The sequence below is a fragment of the Triturus cristatus genome, chromosome 7 (assembly GCF_964204655.1).
Source record: "Triturus cristatus chromosome 7, aTriCri1.1, whole genome shotgun sequence".
In the NCBI taxonomy this organism is placed as follows: Eukaryota; Metazoa; Chordata; class Amphibia; order Caudata; family Salamandridae; genus Triturus; species Triturus cristatus.
The window spans coordinates 1,568,336,440-1,568,363,164 of record NC_140590.1 but is presented as its reverse complement, the minus strand read 5'-3'; the positions used below and the strand labels follow the sequence as shown (position 1 = coordinate 1,568,363,164).

At 42.2% G+C, this 26,725-nt stretch overlaps 1 protein-coding gene across 3 annotated transcripts in view; it reads left to right on the top strand.

Moving 5' to 3' along the window:
* Positions 1–26,725, top strand: part of ELMO2 (engulfment and cell motility 2) — a 417,013-nt gene that overhangs the window by 59,437 nt on the left and 330,851 nt on the right. Inside the window, exon 2 of one of the 3 annotated variants that reach the window (XM_085619394.1) lies at positions 18,282–18,341. The exons of the other annotated variants lie outside the window; for them this stretch is intronic. The gene's annotated coding sequence lies outside the window, so the exon portion shown is untranslated. The remainder of the gene's footprint in view (positions 1–18,281; positions 18,342–26,725) is intronic. 3 annotated transcript variants of the gene reach the window in all.

Below are 26,725 nucleotides of genomic sequence, written 5' to 3'. Positions count from 1 at the left end.
GGCATCGGTTGAGTTGGGCATGTAGTGTGGTGCCCTGTATACGACCATGCATGCTAACAGCATGAGGGAAATTAAATTTTGACCGAGTAGAGCCATGTGTAGGGGATGAAAGGAATTGTTTGGGGGGGGGGGGTACAGCGGAGAACTGGACAGAGGAGAACTAGCTGGAGCGGGAACCGAAGAACACTCCTCATGGGTAGAGTTTATAAGTAAGCCTGATCGCTCCACAAGGTTTAGGCAACTTTTCAACCAAGGGGAGTATTCGCCTGTTTTCAGTTGTGAAGCTCCATGTGGGAATGGTATAGCAAGCAGGCAGGTACCTGGCTCCTGGTTCCAGACGGGCTTGCCTTTGGTGCGCAGGCTACACATGTTTACTGCACGCTTGCGCTCTTCTGCATGTTTTATAGGGCTATTAGTTAGCAGCCACAAAGAACTAGACTGCTAACTTTGATGATGGCACTGAAAAGCGATCTAAACATTGCAAGGTAAAACGGAAAAAACTAACTTTTAAAACCCTGTAAAGAAATAGCCAGGTGCAAAAAATAGCAGTGATTTAGTTGCTGGGAGCGCCAAGCAAACTTCTCCCCAGAGTGTATGCTTCCCATTCTACCATAGTATTAATTCTATAGGGGTTTAAACAACAGGTGTTATTACTGCTCTGTTTTGTCACGTCGAAACTTGAATAATATGAGTACGGGTATCCGAATGTATGATCTGGAAGGTGAACGTGTAGGTGCAGCAAGAACATTAACGTGTTAAGTTGTACTTTTTTATTATTATTCTGTAGCATCATACATCCAAGACCTTTCCTTTTTTCTTGTTACATTTTTTATTTTATAGAGACCAACTTTTATTTCTCTCTTTTCAGGCACTGCTGACTCGGTCTTTATGTGGCACCAGTAATGCGGTTTACCTAACCTAGGGCTAGATATACGACCCTTTTTTACGCTTGTAAACGGTAGATCGGCCTGTTTGCGACTGCAAAAAAAGTAATCGCATGTACAAACGCTATTTTGCTAGTCACTGACTCGCAAAATAGAATTTGTGACTCTCGCTATTAGGAGGGGGTATCCCTTCCTAATAGCAAGACTCTCTGTCATGTACTATTGTTTTGCGATCGCATTTGCGGACGCAAAACGCTTGCAGTTTACCACCTGCTTCAAGTAGGTGGTAAACCACTCGCAAATGGGAAGGGGCCCCCAGGGGACCTCTTCTCCTTTGTGAGTGTGTGAGAAAATATTTTTTAAGGGGCAGGCAGTGGTCCCTTGGACCACTAAAATTAAACTGAAAAGTTTCATTTTTCTTTTTTAAATGCATCCCGTTTTCCATTAAGGAAAACACTCTGCATTTAAACTATTAAAGCTGCATTATTTAAAAAGAAGTCCCAGACATGGTGGTCTGCTAACCCCAGCAGGCCGCCATCCCTTGGAGTGCTATCCATTCCTCTTGGTGCTGCAAATTTTGCTTGCCTCATGAATATTGATGAGGCATGCAATTTGCGACCCCATTGGGAATCGCTAACATGGTCTGTGACACTGTTGTGCATTTCATTTTGCGACTCGCAAATTGCGAGTCACAAAGCAACGAAATTTGCGAGTTGCAGAATGTAAGGGTCATACATCTGGCCCTTGGAGTTTTATATGGGCTGCTTCTTTTAATGTAATCTGGAGACTTGGGTTGTACCTCTCATCTTGAGGTTTAATTTGTTATCAAGCCAGTCAGCACGAAGGATCTGTGCGTTCCTAACTCAGTCCAATGTAAACTATTGTGGACTGTTGTCAAGCTCACAGACTTCACTTTTAGGCGTGGCTCACTCATAGGGTATGTGTACGAAATTATTTTAAGCCAGGTGTGTTTCAGGCCTTATCATTCCTCCTCGCTTAGCTTTTACCCCTTCCAGTTCACTTTCCTTGTGTACATTGATGATCCCTTATTCTATTTCCGGTTAGGGTTGACCTGTTTGCATGTCATTGACCTCCCGATGTGCCGGAAGTGCTTCACCCTGACCCCCGGAAAAAACAGAGTTTGGAGTAGTGGCCATCAATTGCTTGGCGTTCTCCTGACTTTTGTCATGAAGGCACAGCTTGTCGCTTGACTTTTCTGCTTGGGAGTTTTCTTGGCTTTTAGGTCCTATTAAAATTGAACTTAGATGTGCAGATTGTCTGACGCTGCTTCCTCTTTCCCTCTGGGAGTGTTAAAGAAATCGCTGTCTCGAGGCCCGTCTCGCAGCTGTTATGACTTTAATCCCTTCCCGCCGGGATCGTGGGACTGACCTTTATTTAGGTAGCCCCGCTGACTCCTGAGAAGGCTAGAGGGCATGCCACAGGGGTTCGTCTCCTGCTAGGACGCTAGGGCCGTGCCACACTTGCATTGCACTGGTGACGTAAGGGTGTTAAGTTTAAGCCACACTGTAGAAGTGCACGGGGACCCTTTCATCTGGACGGTTCCTTTATTTCAGACCGAGAAGGTCTAATTCCTAAACCTAATTTTTTGGGGTCAAACACCACTGCTTTTGGGTGATTTCAGCTAAGAGTTGTTGTGCTGTCTGAGCTCAGACTCCAACTCTCTGGAATTCGGACAAACTGTTTAGATTTGGACTTCAACCCTTGCGCAGTTAGTAGCTCTTTACAGTCTCTTTATCTTTTTGGGATGTAGCCACAAGAACTGGGCACAGTATTTTACAGCTGCGGTTTATGCAACAATAGTATTTGTACGGTAGATCTATTTTTATTGCAGGTATTAATCTGTCACATTCAGGTAACATGTGTTCTTTTTGTTTTCCTTTTGGTTTCGGACGTTTATGCGTGCAATTAAATTAGAGGTGGTCGCGCCACTGAAAGCTCGAGCCGGGCTCTAGCCTGAAGCCTTGCTCTGGCTCAGGAGCCGAGCTTTCATGTTCCTTCTGACTTCCCATCTCCTCTCCCCCCCCCCCCTCCCCCCCCCCCCCGCGCTTTGGATGTGGCCTTAGGTCCAGAGCTGTCGACTTTGGACCTGGGAAACCGGGTACAAGTCTGGCATTCGCTCAACACCCTGAGATTCTTGGCAAATCACTTCATTTCACTATCCCCTATAACAGACCTATCAACTTGAACAAAAATCTTACTGTGTGAGGAGTGGGACGGGGCCTCAGGTGAGAAGTACTCAAGAGGCACTTTTGCCCCCTCCCGGTCCCCATCCCCTCCCTTCGGCAAAAAAAGTTGCTGAGGCTGGTGCCTAGCTTTTGTGGTGTTTTCACACCCCTTAATGTACTTCGGCAGTTCAAAGTCTTGGAAAAAGAGCTGAAATCCATTATTTACAGTATTTTTCATCTTGCTTTCCATGCCACCTTGTAATATCGGCTCCTCACCGGGTGACCGTGTGATGGGAGCCAATATCTTGTGTCACATGGTGGTGGTACCTTGTGAGTTGGCAGGTCTGCTATAAGCAATGATTGGGTGACATTATGTAATCGGGGCCGGACTGGCCGTAGTGGGCACCGGGCAATCCCCCGGGGCGCCGCACGGGTGGGGGCCGGTTTTGGGCCCCTGGGGGCCGTTTTTGTTACAGGGCCGTTTTTGCAGCATAGCTGCAAAATCGGCCCTGTAACAAAATCGGCCAAAAACCGGCTCTGGCAAAGAGTTCGGCGGCTCCCCCAAGCCCCGGGGGGGGCCCGCCAAGCACTTTGCCAGGGCCGGTTTTGGTTCCCAGTCCGGCCCTGTATGTAATGCAAAAGGTGCCTATGTAAAGCACTCTAAAATCTTCGGGTCGAGTTCACGCTGTAAAAAAAAACCACAGAAAGGTGCACAAAGTTATAAACAAAGGGACACATGCATCAAAGTCAGGATTTGAGAATCCTAAATAGCGAATTTTAAGAAATTGCTATGTAGGACTCGCAAATCCCCATGCTTGTAGGAATTGCAAAAAAGAAATGCGAATCCTACATGTTCCCTAATTGCGACTCGCAAATTGCATATTGCAATTAAAGAATAGCTACCCATTCATTCCTAAGGGCCTACATGCCCATAGGAATGAACGAGGATTGCATGCGCAATTTGCGAGTACCAAAATGGTATTCAATGCAATTTCAAGGGTGCCAAAAGGACACCCTGTTGCACCCCTGAAATTGCCATGTTTCCACATTTTGAGCACATACATGCCCAAGGGAATCTGTGTGTATTACATGAAACTTTGCACTTTTAGTGCATTTTACCATCCAGTTCAAATTGATGGTAGTTTGTGATCCCTAATTGCGAATTCGCAGTTTAAAATTGCATCATGCATTGCATTTAGGGAATCACAATTTGCAATTCCCTAAATGTATTCGCAACTTAAGTAATCGCAAATTTTGCGATTACTTAAATTGCGATTTTGCATTCGGGTTGATGCATCCCAAATGCAGAAATACCGGTCGCAAAGGGGCAGATTCTGCGAATCTGCCAGTTTGAGAACGGTATTTTCGTTGAAACATGTGCCCCAAAGTCTTAACATGCGGAATATTGTTCTGTAATAATCCGGAGCAGTGACCATTCCCTTGCCTCTTCGTTCACTAAAGGTTCATGTTTAAAAATGATCACTTTTAATAAAGTATTTCGAAGTGCTATAATGTGATATGTTAATGTCAGCTTACACGTGCTAAAAAAGAAACTTTTTTTTTAAAGATACTTTTAAAAAAGATACGTTGTCATATTTTAGGTGATGTTTGGTCTGTGATTTACACAGCAAACATTTTCACCGTGTGCACAGGCTCTAAGATCTGAGCCAGACCCTTGTTTCGGCTCTTACGTGTTCATTTTTGGGCTCGCCCACCTCTAAATTAAAATGCTATAAAACCCAGGGTTTTAAGTGGCATAAAAAGTGTGTGTGTTTGTGTGGGGGGGGGGTGGGGGTGGGGGGGGAAGGAGTGTAAAAGGGGCGTGGCCTATCTAATTAGGAGCGTGATTTAAACATGTATACTAAAATCCCCATAGAGTCCTACCCAACCCACAAATTTGCATGGGATTGCACTACCTTAAAATACAATTCAATTGTGGCCCGATATAAACACCCGAATGGAACTTAGTTCAACGTATGCCCTAATGAAGAGCAGTACGCTACACAAACAAATACAGAAACACAACATTCTAGAAAAAAAGCTAACAATATTAGGGGAAGCAAAACGAAGTAAAGCATGTTAAACACAGAAAGGAATGTCATTGATTATCTTAATTTTTTTTTTACACCCCCTCTTAAATCTATCAATGTGTTTGCCACTATAGTTAAGGACATGATAATAGGGTCCGATAGGCTCGTGTTTCAAAGCCCTTTTTTAATAACTAGTGGGTGTAGACCCGGCCCACTTAAATCCTGAAAAGACATCACACCATCTTGGTAGGGTGATTGTACTGGCTTTGCAAGTGCTTGTTCTTTCAAGTGACTGATGACAAAGGCGATTATTCCCGGACTTTCCTCGCATGGGGCGTGTTCTAAAATGGTGAAAACAAACGGCGTGGGAGGCTTGTTTATTGAATTAACTAGCCTAGTTCCTGATGGTGATTCATGGCTTGCCCTGAGGGTGCCACCTAAACACAGAGCTGGGAACTGCGTCGCACTGGGAGACCTTGGAAAGCTACTTTGAATTTGATGGGGTCTGTCAAACGAACTGCTCAGAGTCGGAAGTTAATTTTGTACATACCTAAATTTCTAAAGATGGATCTGAAAGTTTTTCAATGTGTGCACCGTCGCTTAATTCATGAAAACTTGCCTCGAGGAAGCTCCTGTGCTCTCTTAAGATTCCGGGTACTTGTTTTCTAATAAGAAATCGTGGAGCGCAGCCTAATTTTAGGTAGAGCCTGGGCAGCGCGCGTGCTTCTCTACAAGGCATGCTGTATTGCATTATGGTCGTGAAGCTCTGCCCACTATCTGCCAATATTTTTCATTGGCTTGTGTGGTTGTCCTTTGGAAACTGTGGCTTTTCATTGGTCAATAGGCTTAGTAGTCCCTCCTTAGTTCTGTCATGTCTCACTTTATAAACTCCCATGTCTACACTCCCAGTTACATGTGTTGTTACTCAGTAGGCTTTAATTACAGCCTCCAAGCACTATTTTGCTAAATGTTTTTCTCCTGCCTGCTGTTGCAGACGGACAAGCTCTCTCGCAACACTTTCTTTTTTTTGTTTTAAAATGGTGGCCGCGTCCCTTTCTTTAGACACGGCTCGTGTGAAGAACGGGGCGCAGCAGACATTTTCGTGAAAGCACGTCATGGGGCGCTTTTACAAAAAAAGCATTTCTTTGTCAACCTGACAAACCAATGCTTTTTTGTGCTCCCATTCAAACAAGGAAAAAACCCTGGGAACTCGCAGAAAGGAAAGAAAACAATTAGGAAACTTTACTGACTCTCCCCAACTCAGCAGGGGAGCCAATACTATAATATTCACTGCACTACAGAAACTTGCCCCATAATGTTTTGCAGGGCCTTTTATTGAAAACATATTTATGCCCATAACTCAGCCTGTGATGGTCCTAGTACGATGGCGCCACCACAAAATCATCCTACACAGCATGCGTTTCCTTTCCAGGTCATCATATGTGTCCTCACCTTAAGTTGGGGGCGTCCCCAAAATAATCACCTTTCCCACTGTAAGATGAATTTTAAAGCTACTCTTCCCATAGTTGGAGGTAATGCTCTACAGCTGGGAGGATGTGTTAAAGGTACCTTTTTTGAAGTCTTACAAGGCCTAAGGGAAGTGTAAAGCATTAGTGAGATGATTATTTCTAGGTGGCAATTGTATGGTTATGGAGTATCGTTTTTTTTATGCTGGTGAAATAAAATGAATGCATAGTATAAAACGCAAATGTGAGACCGATTGCATTTTAATGCTTGTTAATGAAGGTTGTGGAACCTCTTAAATTATTGGTAAAAATTCTGACTGGAAAAAAGTATGCATGTTTAATTATTATTTTTTTAATCAACCTTTATTCCTATGATCGATCTTTGCGTGTTCTTTTTTGTTTTGGTATTGAGTTGTGGTTGGTTTCAGTTCTAAAGCAGTTTGGCTAATTGTATATAAAGTGCCCTGTCGCGTTTCTGTGGTCTGATGTTTGTGTTCAGGCCTGGTTCCAGGAATTTTCATCTGCATGGGCCATTTTGGGCCCACATTTTGTTACTTCTGTAGATCGCCTACAAGCCCAAGATTTACATCATATCTTCTTCCAAACTGGCATACAGACCCTCTACAGAGTTATTTTAGAGAAAGAACTGATATCTACACTCAACAGCCCAGCAGGCTAGGCGTTAGCACCAGGAATCCAAGCAGAGTGTAATAGTAGTTCAAGGTTAAGGCGGTCCCTCTTACCACACCTAAGCCTTGCCTTTGTGCACTAGGAAGACAGGCACTTAAAGCTTGATCCTGGCTTGAGCCTGAAGCTTGACTTTGGCTCAGCTTGAGGTCTTGTTGGAACTTCTCTCCCATAACGAGCCGAGCTTTCATGCACCTTCTGCCTGCCACCTTCAATCTACCCAGGATGTGGTGTTACGGCAAGAGCTTCCAACTCTGGAACTGAATAAACTAGGTTCAAGTCTCCGCGTTGGCTCAACATCCTGTGATTCTGGGTAAATCTCCAGTGCCTAGAAGAAATTAATGTGACCTTGTATACTGTAACTGGTGTTTATGTAAAGCGCTTCAATATCTCCAGGTCGAGTTCACGCTATATCAAAACAGCAGAAAACTGCACAGAGAGGTAAAAACAAAGCATTAACATAAAAAGGAGAGACAAATAGCCATTTAGTGGCTGATTTGCACAAAGGGGAAACCTAAAACCTGGATAAATTGTGGCATCCCCGCTTAAGTTGTGTGAGCTTGGGCAAATATTTTATTTCACCAAAAGTAGTTTTTCTTCATGTTTGCGCATGAAAGCATTCCAATACAGGAGTCAGAAAAGCAACTATATAACAAGCATTGGCATAGCCAATAGGTCTCGCCTTTGGGACCTTATAAGTGTTTAGCCATGCAACAGTTGCATAACTAAATACTTATAAGGTCCCAAAAGCGAGACCTATTGGCTATGCAAAACGGCCGAGCGGCCGCAAAAGTGAAAGTAATTGCGGTAAAGCGCGCGCGCACATGCACTGTAGCTCTGGGCTGGCCTGGTAGCACTTTTTGGAGCCCTCTCAATAAGTCTGGCCAGACCAGCGCATGCGCTGGGTCAGGCGAGACCTAAAAACCTTTATTGTTTGATTTAATAGACTAATGTTGCTCTATAGTAATCTGGGCCACATACCATATGACAACTGTCTTGCCTGTCGGTTCACTAATGGCACCCTCACCAGTGTAAGGACGGGGCAGGAATGACTCTAAGCTCATGTTTAAAAACTATCATTTTTGATAAGTATTTCTTAGTGCAGCGTTATATTGTGTATCGTATCTTATGTGATGTTTGTTGTATGTGAAGGGTATGCCCAGACGTGGGTCCCGTGCTCTCCATGCCACTGAAATCAATCTATCCTGGCTGAAGAGGGGTGAAACCCCGAAACCGGTCCTAGGATGCTTGTTTCCAGTCCAGGGAGGACCTGGCTTGGCAGTTTGGGCTGGGCTGTACCCATGAGGCACAGGGTCAAGACTGATTTGCATATGGCTGGGTTCAAACTGGAACGGCATGGTGAGCAAAAAAACGATGGATTTAGGCCCAGATCTCTGTACTGGGGCGAATGTATGACATTGTTCTGCGTTCTGTCCATCAACTGTTGTTTTTGCATTTGAGCCTGAAGCCTGCCTTTGGCTCAGCTTGCGGTCTTGTTGGAACTTCTCGCCCATAACGAGCCGAGCTTTCATGCACCTTCTGCCTGCCACCTTCAATCTACCCAGGATGCGGTGTTTTAAAAAAAAAATATATTTTTATTGATAAATTCAAACACAAAACAACGTACATTGGCGTTGAATAAATCAGCATGATTACCCTTGGATTGTGCATAAGCATACAACGAGCACTTTCACAATAAATTGACATAATAGTGATGCAAGGCACCATATGGACCTCCAGCTATATCATGTAGTAGCATAGCAGTTCTCAATCTACTTATTGATCAACCATAGGATCTCAATCACTCAATTCTGACTCTGAGGTCTCACGCGGGGGGGTCACATATATTCCCTCTGTACGCATTCCAACCTCCCCACACCTGGGTCCACTTTTTGGGGCAGCCTCTATGTATGTACACCGTTTTTTCAACAACCATTGCGGTGTCCATGTCTCTACACCATTGGGCAAGGGTAGGGGGCTGCCTGGATCCCCATCTTTGCAGGATGCGGTGTTGATAAGTATTTCTTAGTGCATCACTATATTGTGTATCGTATCTTATTTGATGTTTGTTGTATGTTTTACATAGCAAATATTTGCAGTGTTCTGCTTGTGCATGGGCTCTAAGAGTCAAGCCAGAGCCCTACCTCGACTCTCCCTGTTAAGTTTTTGCTCGCCCACCCCTACCATTCAATTTCAGTTTTAAAGACAGTGAAAAACACACATTTCGGCGTTTCCGACCAGGTGCCTTCTCCGTGGCCTCTTCTTCCGTGACTGGGAGGGCCAAAGGTCATGTTCGGGTGGGCCTGGCTCACCCTGCGCCCCTGCTAGTGCCGGGCCTGTTGGTGTTTCAAAACTCGCATAATAGAATAATAAAGCCTTTCCAGGCCACATGCGGCGGGAATCGAAGCTGTAGAGCCTGCTCTATGCGACGCCCTTGAATTGATTTGCCCCAAGAATTAAGAAGGGCGATATTGCTCAGAAGAGGGCTCATTATACCCCAGGCCCTGCTCTTTCCAGGACCCCACAATCTACTGTAAGTCAATTTTTTCATGCCTTGAAAGTCAGTCTGCCGTATTTGTTAATATTGAAGCCGCTTATGTGGCCATACCACTAGATGGCGACAGATGCCGCAGCTTCTCTGTATTAACACTGTAAAAACAGGTACTTTAGCTCCAGACTTTTTTTTTTTTTTAACGCTGATTATTTTGCAGAATACAAACTAAGAATTTCTGAGCTGATATCAGTCTAGCCTCTCCCCGGACGGACAAACACATCCTGCATAAGATGTTTATGCAAAGAACGTACAGGATTCAGAACATCAAACTCTTCAGCGTTTTTACAGAGCACGTCAAGGGTGTAGAATGCCACTCGGCAACCCATATGTGGAAGTGGACAAGACTCGGATCTATCCCGGAGCTGCTGGTGCGGGTAGAAACTTCCCTACTGCTAATGTAAAAGGGCCACCTGATTGCAAGTCACTTCCGCAGGAAGGTGGACCGCTAGGTGAATAACAGCGAACATAAATACAGCATTTTTTGGTATGTGGCTGTTGCAGTTGTCCAGTGGCTCCTGGTTTTAGCGATTTTACTGTTCGACCCAGTGGTTGGTGGATTGTGTATGTAAGCCTCACTTGACAGCTTCCTTTAATTAGAGCTTTTCTCGTGAAGAATGTCTAAAGAGGTTGGAGCCCCCTCCTCTCAGACCCCTGTGAGCTGTGGGTTTAGCTCAACCAAGGGGAAGCAGGAACCCAGCTCTTGGCATATTTTGGGGGGAAGTGCTTTGTTTCCACCCTCACGACAGGGCCTAGTACAGTGAGTGACGGCTGAATCATCAGACGATATTTAACTGGTCTTGTGAAGTGATTCAAAGTTTAATTTAAATACAAGTTCTTATTTCGTCTCTCCGGGGGTTTGTTTAGCCATAGGTTACACGTGGGAAGCAATAGCACTTTGTGTACCTTCCCTACTGATTAGGCTATGTACATTAACAACCTAATTCCAAATGAAGCTCAGACCTGAGCCTTCCTGTTCCTCTTTTACTGGTATGCTGCTACCTACTGCTTCTGCCAAAAAGGTACACTGTGTGGGGTTTCAAAATGGCTGCGGCTTCCAGACTCTACAGGGAAGAGCATTTATGGTAAAGGTCCTCGATACTGGGCACCATTTCTAGGGCTGCTGGGAGGATGCCACTGTTCAGATGATGTAGACATCCACTGTAAGCAAGTTAAAAGCTAAATGAGGCGATATACCTGCAGCAAGATACTGCAGCCTTTCTCTGCAGAATGTCAATTTGTGTTATACGATTCACTTATTTGGCAGTGTAAAAAACATTGATTTGGTTAATAGGGCAGCTGGTTATATACAAGCTTCGAAGCCTCTGTCAGAATTGCATAGTTAAAGCATCATTTTACGTATTTCTTCAATGTTGTGAGAGACGCAGTTACCTAAATTGTAGCGTTGGCTCTGGTTTCATTGGTAGATTAATGAGCTACTTACCTATTGCAGTTGCTCTGAATATTTTTTTTACTTTGTGCCCTCTTAAGATTACTTTGTACAAATGCATATGTAGCTTGTACTTATGCAGGTAGGATGACCGGTGTGCGGGCTCCGGAACCATTGCATACATATGTAGTTGCTCAGAAGAGCGTAAGCAGCCACTGAAGACTGCTGGTGAAGTAGATGTCCTCTGGGTCTGATTTCATAGTCCAAAATCAACTGTGGTAGTTGGTATTGAGAATGCAAAGCTAAGTTTGCATGCCAGGCGCAGTTAGTCTCTCACCAGAGTACAATATGGCCGATGTCCATCGCTACTCAGCAGCTTAGTTTAGCAGCAAAGGATTGCAATGCTAGTTGGTTTTCCCACATCTCCTGAGGAACAGGTAGTTGGTCTGGATGCTCCAAGATTGCCTGCGGGCCTCCAGGGACTGTAGCCATGCTTCTCAAAACACCTGCCTTAAAGTTTGTGCTGTTTGAATTTTGGTGGTCGTTTAACCATGCGTTGGTCGGTTGGCGGTCTTTCCTTCGTGAAGAACCACCCTCTGCATTGTCCTGGGCATTTGCTCCCGAATGCATTGAGCATGGGCAAAGAAAGAGGTGGATTTTATTCTACACTGCACTCAAAGCGAATACATTATTTTTCAGGATTTTGGTCAGCTTCAGGTTTTCTGAGGTCCAGTCTGGCAGACTGGTTTCGGGCTCTTTGGATGCTTGCTTTGAGATTTTTGTGTTGGCCTGTTCAGACAATGTATCAGTTGCCCAGTTGTTCCATGAGTAGGGATCCGAAGTGTTGGGCAGGTGACGGGGTCAGGGCTTTTAAGCAATCTTCTCACAGAATTGACCAATTCTGGTGTCTCACGATGTTGCTGTTAAAATTGGGGGACGTTTTTTCTTTTTCTTAGCTGCATAATCAGCAGCACTAATATTATAGAAATCAATTACTAAAGGCAATAAAAGATTAACACACATTCCATAATCTTGCAAGAACTGGGGACACTTAAAAATCTGACTACTCCTAGTGTATACAACACTCGCCTGTATTATTCCCAGTGGTGCTCTGTGGACCAGGTCACACTTACTCCTTCATAATTACCTAGGTTATCCGCTGCTCCTGAGAGTAAGGGGTTCTACACCCTTCTTCCTGGTAAGAAACCGAAGATCCCACACTGCGCTGTGACCACTATACTTTCACTGTTTCTTGGCTACCCAGAATCCATGTATGAGTAAAAAAATAAAATCAGGAGAAAATAAAAGATCTTGCTCACAGCGGTACACAACTGGTGTTCTACAACATTTCTTGAATTATCAGAAAGCACCACCAGATGTACTGGTAACCATTTCACACCTTGTAACTTTACAGATTTGCAAATTAATTTACGCACCAAAATATGGTCCTTTAATTCGGATTTCATGTTTGTGCCTTTTGGCACTCATTCCCCGCCTCCACATCCTTGAACCTGCACAAACATTGGTCATATTGGCCCTGAATCGTTCATTATGGTAGGTCTTCGTTTTACTATGGTAATCCAGAACTATTTTTCTTACATTCTTCAAGACATTTGCTTCTTTTACATGAGTATGACTCCTCAGCCACGTGGATGTCAACAGGGTCCTAGCATTACCCCTTACCGACAAAAACTGAGTGTCCCTCATCAGAGAGAGAAGACCTGTACAGAGCCCAATACCCCGTAATCTAACAAATATTAAAACCTCTTGATGACAGGTTACTGACGACTGTATACTTTCTTTCAATAATCGGTTAGCTTGCACCACACAAATATTACCTTATGGGCTATATAAGGAGACTGTATAATGCCTGACTCTATTCTCTCTGAGAAACAACTCCATCTTTACGAAGTCAGTTGTACACCATTATTTGAGACTAACTCTTAGGTCATTCTTCAATTACAAACACCCTGGATAAAAATTCTCTAGCAATCTCATGGTTTGCCGAACATGGGTAAGTGTAATGTACCCGTTTATAAAACTATTCAAGAAGTACCATCAAATATTGTTTGTCGTTAGGCATGGTTAGACGTCTTGCAAAATCTAAATCTACCTTCTCCCAAAGGCTGGTAACAAAGGGGTATCCTTCAACTTCCAACATATCTTGAAACTTAAGCACTCTTTGCAGTTGTTGACAAACGTTTCCAACTGTCTGTCCACCCATGGCCATCAGGATAGTGTTAGCAAAATCTTCTTAGTGGCCGTACACCCTAAAAGCTCCCTATGTGCCAAAAAAATCACTGTCACACACAGGTTGGTAGTTTGAGCTTATCTTTTAACAACAAACCAGACTCATCATATAATTTGGATGAGATTTGTCTTCAAATATTTAGTTGGCTTGCAAGATGCTTCAAATCAGGCCACCCATCATTAGCATTCTTACAATCAGTCTTAAGGACATCACTTTTCTGTCCCTCAATCTATTCATTCTCTTTCATGATTCAATTATAACATTTAACAACGTGCTGCACTGCTACCACACACTGTTCAACTCTGTATTCACCCTCATGCTCGTACATAGGCTGCCTGGAGAGGCAATAAACATGTATGGTTGCTCCACCGGTAAATGCTGCACATCAGAATTGAACACTTGCATTCTGGACAATGTACGATTAGATCTAGGAGAAGCATTACCTATGTACTTTTACCCCCCCAAAATAATTGCCTGACTCGTGATGTGCACATAGGGTGACATGGTCCCCACACAAGTTCTACATTTCTGGATACTCCATCACCCTATTAAAACCCCACGTACTGTGGTGCTATATGCACCCATTTTAGAGTTCTTGATGGGGTTTCTTTCTCACCAACATGTTGACAGAACACTGCCTCAATGTCTATGGCACTGGGAACCACAGCTATCAGTCATAACAGGCTACATATGTTTACAGTGCAGGAACATTTGTCAACAACGTTTTGACTTTTTCAAAAACCGTCTACCCTTTTTCAGACCAGACAATTTCAACCTGTCTTAAAGGTTCTATAAATACAATTTATCTTTCCAGAAATAGTGAATAGCATTCACTTAGGCCAATAAATGATTTCAATTGTAACTAGTCTATTAAAGCAGATGCCTACTTAATGGTCTTTTTCCAACCCTCTTTCGGTTTTATAGCTTCCGTGATGATCCGATGCCCAAGATAATCGGCAGAACCTGTTAGTAACTTAAATGTGTCTTTACTTGCTGTCGTTCCATGCTCATCCAATACATGCAGTGTTTTTGATGTCTCACTGCAAATTTCAATATGATGTCTTGAAAGGCCTGAGAGCCTTATCAGATCTTGGAAAACTCTGCCCTCAGGGGCAAGGCTGAAAGGTAATCATAAATACTGGTATGCACCATATGGTATGCTGAAGGTGGTAAATATGTGCGACTCCGTTTCCAGAGACAATTGACCATAAACTGCCTACAAGTCCATTGTAGTAAAAAAGTTTGCCGCCTCGATCAATCCCTACATCTCGTCTATTTTCAGTAATGGGTGGCAGAATATGAACATGTTCTTATTTAGGGACTAGAGATCCACACACAAACGTATGACTGCTTTTTACAATATTGTTTAGCTGATATAGAAACCCATTCCGAGACATATACAGGCTCAGTGATGCCCTGTTGCGTATGTTTATCTAGGTGTGCTTTACATTTCTCCTATTACTGGGTGGTACTTCCCTCAGTTTATGGGCACTGGGTAGAACATCCCACTTTAAGATCATTTTTTGTTTCAAGCCTTTCACCCTGCCAATTTCATAAGAGAATACTTACTATATTTGTGCGAGATTCCGTTCAGATTATCAGAATCGTCTTCTGCTAACATGACGGGGGTGTCAGTACCAGGCTTCAGTTATCCCTAATCCCTCCACCCCAAAATATCTCTGCTGATTTCTACAACATGCACTTTGGCGGAAATCTTACGATCTTTGAATTGTATTGTAGTTTGGGAAAAAAATCCAGCTGTAATAATCTTGTATTCACCATAGGCCACTGCTCTAGTGTCAGATGATTTACTACTGTCTTAAACCCAACATTTATTGAAGCTTGAATCTGAAAGCATGGTAACTGGTTCACCTGAATCGGCCCTTATTTCCCATTTTTAGTAGCAAGGACAGTTGTTTCATGCTCTAATTCCACTGGTAATATTAAATGAGAAATCTCCTCTTCCACACTGCTTTCCTCTGCATTAATCTTACTAACCCTGATTGGTCCTGCACTTGCGCAATATACTCTGATACAATGGCCAACCTTCTGGCATCTGTTACATCTTTCCTACAGCAGTGTAATTGGGATTATTACCCATCTGACTCCTAGAATCGCACCTGAAGCAAGATGCCTTATTAAGCAAAACTCTTCCTTGTTCTTTTCATCAATTCCCATTTCACGCACAGCTTTGGTTATAGCACTCGCACAGTAAGTGCCTTCTGTTCATTGACTTCAGCAAGGCCAAACACATCTACTGCTGACCTTGGATCCTCTTAACAATTTTGATAGTTTCCTTAAGCAGTGGATTTGTACAACAGAATACACTTTAGTGCACTTTTTTTTTTTTTGTAAATATTTTTATTGAGTTTTTTCAAACATAAAGCAACATACATTGGCATCAAGTTCAGCAGTATACCAACCCATCGAGAGTGCAACGAAGCTTTCAGGGCATTCTCAAAAAATACTGGTGCCCCTTCGGTATCGCATAATAGTGTCCACCCCATTCTGCAAGCAAGCGATAGTTCGTCTAGTCGTGGTCACTTAGTTCAGAGTCTGAAGTATCACGTGGGGGTTCACATATATTTCCTCTATAGGCATTCCACCCACCCCACACACTTTAGTGCACTTTTATCTTAATACCAGTTCATCAGTGTGGTGCGTTATATATTGAAGTAAATGAAAAAGGTATCCTTTGGACCGGGTAATTAAATGCAAACGAAAGTTCTTCCACAAGTAACCTGATTCAGACCCTATAATCACATTCATTCGCCCATGCCGAGGAAGATTGGAATACATATAATCCGAGAATTCACAATACAAGATTATAAACTTATAAAAGTCTAACTTCACAGGTTAATTTATTGGTTGTTCAACATATAATAAAAACAAAAGTTATTTCATACACACAATAATTCAACATAAGTACCCTATAGTTTTAAATAAAAACAAAAGACCTAAGTTCATAAAAATACAAATTCACAGTCACTAAAAACCATAAAAAATGAGTCACTAATACAGACAAATACAATATGTCATAAGGAATATTACACATCCGTGATAACAATATATAGGACGTAGAACCAGGTACTTTCGTGCTTAGTACTCGTTAACTGTCGCCCATGTAAACAGATTTGTGTAGAAGGATAGGCGTCGACGCGTTTCGATGGCTAAATTATATCTCCATCTTTTTCAAGACCAAACTCTTGACTCTCATGTAATGATTAAAAAGAACGAGGGACTTGAACACAATACCTAGGTCTGTACCTCTTCTAATTTAGGCAGGCTACCATCCATACATTAGGCCAGTAGTTTTCAGTTTTCTTAAAGGAAAGACTCTTGTAAGTAGTCTGAGTAGCCCTATGGTTATTCTTCCATTTCTTTGGGCTTTTATTCCCTTTTTTCCCTTTTGTTTTTAATATAATATCCTTGTTTATAAAATGTCACTGTTATGGTCCAATTGAATTATAAGAAACCATATACGGTATATAGAACGATCTTAAAATGAAACACTCGCGATTTCAAATCTGCACCTCCTACGTGTTTCTTGGCTATCTTGCCATCGTGTTTATTTGGTTTCTTTATAGGGATATCGCTGTGTGGTTTCCCTCTTATAATTAGGGTTTTCCTCGATAAATCCCCGTGTGATTCTTTCCTTGCCGACCAAACAGGGGGGTTTATCGAGGAAAACCCTAATTATAAGAGGGAAACCACGCAGCGATATCCCTATAAAGAAACCAAATAAACACGCTGGCAAGATAGCCAAGAAACACGTAGGAGGTGCAGATTTGAAATCGCGAGTGTTCCATTTTAAGATCGTTCTATATATAGTATATGGTTTCTTATAATTAAATTGGACCATAACAGTGACATTTTATAAACAAGGATATTCTATAAAAAAAGGAAAAAAGGGAATAAAAGCACAAAGAAATGGAAGAATAACCATAGGGCTACTCAGACTACTTACAGGAATCTTTCCTTTAAGAAAACTGAAAACTACTGGCCTAATGTATGGATGGTAGCCTGCCTAAATTAGAAGAGGTACAGACTTAGCTATTGTGCAAGTCCCTCGTTCTTTTTAATCATTACATGAGAGTCAAGAGTTTGGTCTTGAAAAAGATGGAGATATAATTTAGCCATCGAAACGCGTCGACGCCTATCCTTCTACACAAATCTGTTTACATGGGCGACAGTTAACGAGTACTAAGCACGAAAGTACCTGGTTCTACGTCCTATATATTGTTATCACGGATGTGTAATATTCCTTATAACATATTGTATTTGTCTGTATTATTGACTCTCATTTTTTATGGTTTTTAGTGACTGTGAATTTGTATTTTTATGAACTTAGGTCTTTTGTTTTTATTTAAAACTATAGGGTACTTATGTTGAATTATTGTGTGTATGAAATAACTTCTTTGTTTTTATTATATGTTGAACAACCAATAAATTAACCTGTGAAGTCAGACTTATATAAGTTTATAATCTTGTATTGTGTATTCTCTGATTATATGTATTCCCGAATGAATGTGATTATAGGGTCTGAATGAGGTTACTTGTGGAACAACTTTCGTTTGCATTTAATTACCCGGTCCAAAGGATACCTTTTTCATTTACTTCACAGTGCCCTACTCCTTTGGTATAGAAGGGGCCCCTCTTTTCTTAGATAAGCGTTGTATATTGATCCACGCTGTTCTCAATATCTCATGCTTTCAAACATATATGTAGCAGCGGCACATACTCGTCTGGTGTTGCAGTACTCAAATGCTATCTTGAATAAATATTGTCTCTCCCAATGTCATTACTTGGCTCATCTGTAAAACGTTTCTTCAACAGCTTTACCACTTCAACAAATTCATCTCACCTTCTGAAATCTTCCCTGGGGAATCCTTTCATGTAAGTGGTCTAAGACCTTTTGGGCTTCTGTGTCCTAGCAGCTGAACAGCAAAGCAAGCTTTCTCTCTGGTTCACGTTTGTTTGTATCGATAGCCACTAAATAATTCTCAAACACAGTAGCAGCGCTTCTATTTCTGTACCGGTTTGTCACGACACTATGACAAATAGAGTGTTTCCTGTATGCTATTACTAAAAGCTATACCTTATTGTCTTTATCTTTTGACAGGACCAAACTTTTTCTATTCTATAAAATCCGAACCGGTTTTTATTTTTTACTGGCAAACTGTTTCTGTTACTTTCCTTTCCACAGTACCTTATGTTCTGCATTTGTTGTGCACAGCCATCTTCTTTAGAGTCAAGTATTACCAGGTTCCTATTTCTTCCCAGGTATACACTGCGTCTCTGTGCGGCAATTGCTTATACACCACAAACATTTGCAATGCAATAGGTTTCGCATTCGTGAAAGTTTGAGCTATTGGCATTGCTAATAATAATGCAATGCCAATAGCTCAAAGTTTCAGTAATGCGAGAGCTATTGCATTAGAAATCAATCGCGGCACTCGTGCTTTACCTTCGAACATCTTAAGCTAAAGCACATTGCTTCAAAAGTAAAGAAATATAAAAAACTTTTTTTTTCTATTTCTTTACTTTTGAAGCAATGGCGGCACCCGCGCTTTAGCTTAAGATGTTTGAAGCTAAAGCGCGAAGTGCCGCCATTTTAACAAAAGTAAACTAATAAGAAAAAATGACAATCATCGTTTTTTTTCTATTTATTTACTTTTGTTATAATGGCGGCACCTGTGATTTAGCTGTAAACATCCTAAGCTAATGCGCTGGTGGGGCGATTTGCTTCAAAAGTGAAGAAATAGGAAAAAAGTGTGCATTTGTTTTCTATTTCTTCACTTTTGAAGCAATTGTGACACCCGCGCTTTAGCTTAAGACAGCTTAAGCCTGGTTGCTGCCATTTTAACAAAAGTAAATAAACAGGAAAAAAAAAGGCATGCAGTCGCTTTCGGCGCTGCACATAAGAAAAGAAAGGCCCTGCCCCCATTATGTTTGCCAAGGCGTGCCGCGCTGGGTACATTTAAAAAAAAAAAAAAAAAAAGCATTGCGGTAGAGCATGTCCTGCCTGCAACAGCTGGCAGGAGAAAGCCATGTAAGAAAATAGTGCGCAAAGGCTGTAATTAAAACATACTGAGTAACAGCACATGTAACAAGGGTTGTCCTCATGTGAGGTTACATTAGGAGAAAAGGCAGTACTGAGGAGGGAGTACTAAGCCTATTGACCAATAAAAAGCTACCATTTACAAAGGACAGTGACAGGAGCCTATTAAAAAGATGGGCGGAAAGTGGGCGGAGCTTCATGCCCATATCCTGAATACATTTTTCATAAACAATGGGGTGACCCTGTGTCCCTCAGAACCTGGGTTTAAATGATATAAAGTACAGTGGTTCTGTCGGGTATGACCAAGCAATTGCTTTGTTTTACGATTGAATCAAAAGAAGCTAGATACACCAATCAACAAAAAATTAATCGTAAAGGAAATTATATTTAAAAGGACCACATGAAAAAATAAGCAATGACAATGCACAAATCACGATGAAATCAGATTTGCTGGGTGGCAGAGTATTCTTTATATGTAAATTGCATCATTTATATTGACACCCATATAATTCTTTTTAGCGAAGCAAGGCTACCAAAGTTGTAAACATTAAAGTGAATTTGTGAATCAGTGACATAGTGACATAAGTGACACAGTTAGTGCATAATATATACAAAGTGAATACAAAAATTCTATATACAAAATAAAAACGGGCCAGTATTGGAGAGAGACACAATGACACAGTTTCCAAGGATAACTCAGTTCTATATAAAACCGGGTCTTGAACTGGTCCTAGGTACTGTCGACGTTTCAACCCTATATATGCGATCTTAAATAGTCATGCGGGTCTTCATCAGGACTTAAAAGTGACAATGGCAACCTAGCCGTTAGTCTAGGATGGCCTAATATTCACACAGAGCCGAATCACTCATCCAATGGAATTTCTCAAAAATCGACTTTTTGCTACGAGGCTTTGTTGGTTATGTAGTAGCCGTCAAATCCAATTTGGAGCAGAAGTCGTTAAAAAAATCTAACCGCGTTTTCGGTAATCGCAACAAATTGCTTCAAAGTGGTGTTGAATCCCGCCACTCGGCCACCTTTCGTTAATGTGGGAAAGCCGCGTTCGAACGCCATTGTCACTTTTAAGTCCTGATGAAGACCCGCATGACGATTTAAGATCGCATATATAGGGTTGAAACGTCGACAGTACCTAGGACCAGTTCAAGACCCGGTTTCATATAGAACTGAGTTATCCTTGGAAACTGTGTCATTGTGTCTCTCTCTAATACTGGCCCGTTTTTATTTTGTATATAGAATTTTTGTATTCACTTTGTATATATTATGCACTAACTGTGTCACTTATGTCACTATGTCATTGATTCACGAATTCACTTTAATGTTAACAACTTTGGTAGCCTTGCTTCGCTAAAAAGAATTATATGGGTGTCAATATAAATTATGCAATTTATATATAAAGAATACTCTGCCACCCAGCAAATCTGATTTCATCGTGATTTGTGCATTGTCATTGCTTATTTTTTCATGTGGTCCTTTTAAATATAATTTCCTTTACGATTAATTTTTTGTTGATTGGTGTATCTAGCTTCTTTTGATTCAATCGTAAAACAAAGCAATTGCTTGGTCATACCCGACAGAACCACTGTACTTTATATCATATCCTGAATACAGCATGTCTCAAAGAAACCTCGCCTCCTAGGCGAGACCTAAAAACAAAATGGCTCCATGCTCCCCACACTGCATGTTTCACATATCCATTCCTTATGTGTGACACAGTGTAGTGACGTCATGGTATGCTTTCCACACTCCAGTCACTCTTTGCTGGTGTCTTGAAGCATGTGTGAACGAAGATAAACACAGCCAAATTCGAGCTGCATTATGTTTGTAGTTTATTGAAGTAGTTATTGGAGTTCACTGGTCCGCAACTCAACTCGTCTGGCAGCAAACTCCGAATGGCTGCCAACAGAAACAAGACTGCCTGGCATGTATGCAGCAGGAGAGACGCAATAACAAATACCTTGTGGTGCAGCACAAAGAATTTATTTCAAAACCAAATAAATGAAAAAGAAAGATAAAACAAAACCGCATTTTAAATTACCGTACACAGGATACAACATCCGGATCATGTACATAAAGGTTCCTCTGTGTGTGTGTATTAACAGCATTTGTATAGCTCCAACCTAATCCCAAAGGGAGAGGCGTATTTTACAACAAGAGGGGCACTAACAAATAACAGAGTCTTCTAAAAGCCCTGGTGAGTGGGAGGTTTGAAGGGTTTTAAGAGCCTGTAGAAAGCAGTGGCAAGCAGGGGAGGGGTTAAGGCATAGAATAAGGGCTTACGCCTGGGGTAATCCAGGACTGTATCATTAACAGAAAAACAAATATTTTCCGCCCAGATGTATTGAGGCGGAAGTTCTTTGCTTAATGTACTGCACATCTCTACTTGAGTTTTGTATCGCCCTGCGCTGTATTTTTATCTTTCTCTACAATTTATTTTCCAGGTCGGTTTCATTTGATAAATCCTTGTTCTACATACATTGAAAGCCAATGCTATTTCTTTCAGTAGTTTTAAATACCATCCGGTGGGCACTAATTGGTCAAAAACGTATGCTATGCTTTGTGATGCACCCAGGGCATGGGCAGGAGTCCAGTGCCCACATTGAGAACCGGCTCAGTGCCTCTTTCTGGGTGTCGGAACAGGTTCTGGACCGTTCATTACCTTGGCCTCGGTGTGCACGCACTAGATGAACGCGATGCTAGGGCCATACAGTCAGAATACTAGTTTCACTACCAGACGGGCCCAGAATTATGTTTTGAGTCGGAGAAATAGTTATTCCTGCTACAGCTGATCCTGACACCAGTAGCGTTTTAGTTAATTGAATATGCTCCTCTTCTTTGAAGTCTGGAGAGCTAAAAATGTTTAACAAACATTGTCTATAACAACATGAGCAACTATGAGTCTCGCCTATATCAAAAACTTGACACAGTCGTAAGGGTAAAGCTAGTGTTGTGAGTTCATGTGTACATGTGTGCGTGTACGCATGAGTGTAAGATTCCCATCATCCACCCAAAGTGGTTTGCTTCATCATCTGGGAATTGAGGACTAATTTAGAGAACCATCTTCTACTGAGCAAGTCGTAGATATTGGTCTCTTATTTGTCCCAACGTGGTGGAAGCTAGTTTTGCTAGATGATGATTGGGTGTGATGGTCGCAGTGCTGGTGTGTAGTGATGGTGTATAAGTGCTGGTTAAAAATGTCTAACAAGGTACTAAAACAACTTTATTAGTAGCTACCTTGTTGACAAACTCTAAAAACAGTGCTCTAACAGTTTCAAATATAATAACTGTGTTGAAGAACGGTCAACATGTTTCTGCTAACGGATTTGAATCATCCTAGCTTTCGTCAGGACCTAGAAGCTACTGCGAAAAAACTGTGTAAAATAATAAAGTGATTGATACAACCTGGACCCTGATAGGTGTCCAAGAAACTCCGTGGGCGGTAGTTTATATTCACTGACCTGCATAAATGGAGAGAAAAGATAAAAAGAACACAACATAGCAAAATACCCTTCACATAGTGTAATTCTCAAGATTTTACAAACAGCATCCGGCACAATGTCCGATAAACCAAATACTCTTGGATGTATTAAGACTGTGATAAGTCTAAGAACTCAAATCGAAATTAGACGACTTAAAGGCACTTACCCTATCTGTTATGGGTGTGCGCCTCACCTCACCTGGCTACTGCTCAGGTATAAGGAGGCCCCGCTCTGTAGAGAAAATCAGAGGGTTCAACAATGTTAAAACCTAGTGGTTGGTTAAAATTTAAACGCTTAAGCCCAGCCGCGTTATGTCAAGAAACGCCTAATTGCACCGGGAATCATCCGACCGCTACAACAATGGTCTCTAGAAAGCGCTCGATCTCGGTGACATATTTAAAGATAATGGTTAAGGCCTAAGCAGAAGGCCGACTTGTACCACTAATGTGGTGCGTGTCACGTAGCATCAACTTATAGTAGAATGACAGCTCACCTGTCCGTCGGTACCTCTTGTCAGTACTGAGCTCGTAGGGGAGGCAACCTACGAGGTGTCCAAACACGGCAGAAATAGAGAATGCCGATCTAGGTTGTCATGGCAACTAGGGGAAACCGAGGCTGACGTGCGTGCGCAGATGTTGCGTCATCGCGTTCCGTGTTAGAGCCTGGGAAATGTAGTATGTGACCCGATATTTGTCAGGGGCTGTCGTAGTTAGAAAGCAGGCTCCAAACCACCGCTCGTATAGGATTGAGAGATGATGGATGTTTGTGGATAATGTTATAATAAAGTACCGTATATCACAACAAACAGATTAACTGATAAGAAAAGCGAAACACCTGGTGTCATGATATTAAAAGCATATGGTAGACAAGAAGGCCATTCCTTTGTAGAGCGGAACTTTCCTAAAGAATTCAGCGCCTCCTAGTACATCATTACCATACATATGAAGGGTACTAATAGATGTCTGCTCTTAGAGTGAGGCCCAAGGAATATCATCATTCAGCCCATTGCGATCACTCTGGAGTTTGAAGACCCATTTCTGTTCCTTGTGGAACAGAAAGTTAGTGATGTCTGTTATATGTAATGGAATGAATGGTTGTTCGAGGACTAACCACCTGATGTCTTCTGGTTTATGATTAAGTGAGAGAAAGTGGTTGGACATTTTAGTTGCTTGTTTCTTGCGTCTAATAGTACTCTTGTGCTCGCTTATTCTCACTTTAATTTTTCGGGTGGTCATCCCTACATATTTCAATGAGCAGGGACATGTAATCAGATAGATGACTTTCTCTGAATTACAGTTAGTGTGTTTGTTGAGAATCCAAGGTTTTGAGGTGCCAATGTCAACCGATTTAGTGGGTTCTGTTTGAGGACAAACCGAGCAAGAACCACAAGGATAGTGGCCTTGAACCGGTGGAAGGTGCCAGAGTGTAGATATGGCAGGATCCTTCTTTGCTTTGGGTCGTGTGTGTACCAAATTGTCCCTGAGGTCAGTACCTCTCTTGAACGAGAAAAGTGGAGGGGGGATTTCTTCATTGTTCAAATTGAGAATCCGCCAATGTTTTCGTACCACTTTTTGCACGTCATTTGACAGTGTGCTGAAGGTGTTTACAAATGTAAGTCTCTTAAGTGGTGGTTTGGGTGTAGCTGGCGCAATGAGAGCGTCCCTATTATTGTTAGCTGCTCTTTTTTTGGCTTGTCTGACCAAGTGTCTGGGGTATCTCTTGACCTGCAATTGCTGTGACAGATCGGCTGCATGCTTGTCAAAATTCTCTTTCGTGGAACAGTTTCTGCGTATACGCAGGAACTGACCGACAGGCAAGTTGTTCCTAAGGGACTTAGGATGGTGGCTCTGGAAATTCAACAGAGAATTCTTCGCTTGGGGTTTCTTGTATAGTTCACTCCCCAAAGTCCCTTGTGAGGGATAAATGACGATGTCTAAGAAGGGCAATCTGCATTTGTCGTGTGTAACAGTAAATCTCAAGAAATTGTTTTGTGTGTTTAACCAAGCATGGAAATCAAGTAAGGTGGTCACACTGCCACGCCGAACCACAAGAATATCATCGATATACCTCTTCCATATGACAATTTTGTCACGGAAGGGATTCGTATTGGTCAACACGTTGTTCTGTTCAAACAAATGGACGTAGAGATTTGCTAGGCTGGGAGCAAAAATGCTCCCCATCGATGTGGATGTGATGTGGATCACTCAACATGAGTCTGATTTTTTAATCACGACACATCCTGTCATGCCCTACTTTTATGTCCTTCCTAAGATACATAAAGCCACTAGACCACCACCAGGACGTCCCATCATCTCAGGGATCGGGTCTCTCCTGGAACCCTTGTCCACTTTTGTAGACTTTTTCCTCCGGCCTCTGGTCAAGGAAATGCCAACATTTCTTCAGGACACCAAAGATGTCCTCAGACTGTTACCCGAAACCACCTTTGACATCGAAACAGACCTACTGGTTAGTTTCGATGTCGAGTCACTATATACCTGCATCCCCCAGGATGAAACATTAGAGGCCATCACAGGCCTACTTGACACCAAAGATCTGGTCACGATTACCCCAATTAATTTCATCATGGAATGTGCCAGGCTGGCAATGAAAGAAAATTTCTTCAGGTACGAGGAGACCATCTACCTCCAAACCTCAGGCACATCGATGGGGAGCATTTTTGCTCCCAGCCTAGCAAATCTCTACGTCCATTTGTTTGAACAGAACAACGTGTTGACCAATACGAATCCCTTCCGTGACAAAATTGTCATATGGAAGAGGTATATCGATGATATTCTTGTGGTTTGGCGTGGCAGTGTGACCACCTTACTTGATTTCCATGCTTGGTTAAACACACAAAACAATTTCTTGAGATTTACTGTTACACACGACAAATGCAGATTGCCCTTCTTAGACATCGTCATTTATCCCTCACAAGGGACTTTGGGGAGTGAACTATACAAGAAACCCCAAGCGAAGAATTCTCTGTTGAATTTCCAGAGCCACCATCCTAAGTCCCTTAGGAACAACTTGCCTGTCGGTCAGTTCCTGCGTATACGCAGAAACTGTTCCACGAAAGAGAATTTTGACAAGCATGCAGCCGATCTGTCACAGCAATTGCAGGTCAAGAGATACCCCAGACACTTGGTCAGACAAGCCAAAAAAAGAGCAGCTAACAATAATAGGGACGCTCTCATTGCGCCAGCTACACCCAAACCACCACTTAAGAGACTTACATTTGTAAACACCTTCAGCACACTGTCAAATGACGTGCAAAAAGTGGTACGAAAACATTGGCGGATTCTCAATTTGAACAATGAAGAAATCCCCCCTCCACTTTTCTCGTTCAAGAGAGGTACTAACCTCAGGGACAATTTGGTACACACACGACCCAAAGCAAAGAAGGATCCTGCCATATCTACACTCTGGCACCTTCCACCGGTTCAAGGCCACTATCCTTGTGGTTCTTGCTCGGTTTGTCCTCAAACAGAACCCACTAAATCGGTTGACATTGGCACCTCAAAACCTTGGATTCTCAACAAACACACTAACTGTAATTCAGAGAAAGTCATCTATCTGATTACATGTCCCTGCTCATTGAAATATGTAGGGATGACCACCCGAAAAATTAAAGTGAGAATAAGCGAGCACAAGAGTACTATTAGACGCAAGAAACAAGCAACTAAAATGTCCAACCACTTTCTCTCACTTAATCATAAACCAGAAG